The sequence below is a fragment of the Sinocyclocheilus anshuiensis genome, unplaced genomic scaffold, assembly GCF_001515605.1.
Source record: "Sinocyclocheilus anshuiensis isolate Anshui unplaced genomic scaffold, SAMN03320099.WGS_v1.1 scaffold1773, whole genome shotgun sequence".
NCBI lineage: Eukaryota > Metazoa > Chordata > Actinopteri > Cypriniformes > Cyprinidae > Sinocyclocheilus > Sinocyclocheilus anshuiensis.
The window spans coordinates 42,827-43,935 of NW_015538005.1; positions in this window are offsets into that span (position 1 = coordinate 42,827).

Genomic DNA, 1,109 nt, shown 5'->3' on the forward strand with positions numbered 1-1,109 from the left:
GGTGCAAAACCAAAGTTAAATATGCCGGGCTGCTTGGCGGACAAGACTGTATCGAACCACAGTCCAGTCGCACCCAAGCAATCCAAAACATAAAGACACCAACTAACATCTCTGAGCTACGAAGCTTTCTGGGAGTGTGCAATTATTCAAGAGAATTCACTGAAAGCTACACTGACATCGCACGACCACTAACCTCCCTCCTGAGAAAGGATGTGAGAAAGGATCTATGAGCGAGCTCAAACGATGTCTGTGCTCGGCCCAATGCCTGGCCTACCCAGACCCAGGAAAAGAGTTCTATCTGGACGCTGGATTCTCCAATCACTGCCTCAGTGCACTCCTGTACCAGCTCCATGACAAAGACAAGCGAGTGGTAGCGTATGCCAGCAAAACACTGCTTCCCCCAGAATGCAAATACTCAGACTGCGAAAAAGCTTTGCTTTGCACTGTGTGGGCCATCCAGCGTTTCTCCAACTACATTGGAGCTCAGAAGGTTATCATTGAAACCTGTCACCAGCCTGTAACCTTCCTCAACAGCCAACGAATCAGGGATGGCGTGGTAACCAACGCACGCATTGCTACTTGGCTAATGACGCTCCAAGGACGGGACGTCGAAGCAAGATATGCCCAAAACCACAGATCATATCTAGGAAATGGGCTAGCAGCCTGCCAGAACTGTTCAACGGATACGCTGCACACAGCAGCAGAACCCAAAGAACCTTTACCGCTGCAACTGACAAACCACAGGTACTTTGAGAAGAATGTGTGTGAAGGAATGCCCACAGCATATGTCGATGGCTTCTCCTACAATCAACAGGGCAACTTGAAAGCTGGAGCGGGCCATCTAGCTGGATGGAAACAGAATGGATTCAAGACAGCTAACAACAAGCCTGTCAAACATCAGGAACTCTTCCAAGCATGTGAAGCCATTGTCACTGAACATGACATGATCGTTTATTGGAAAAAGGTCCGAGGCCACTCACGTCAACCAGGACAAGACAAAGATCTCAATGGCCAAACTGATGCCCTCGCCAAAGCAGGTGCATTACACGGAGAGTCCTGGACATGTCCTGCCCTCCCACCCACCCCATCAGTGGCTGCTATAACCCGCC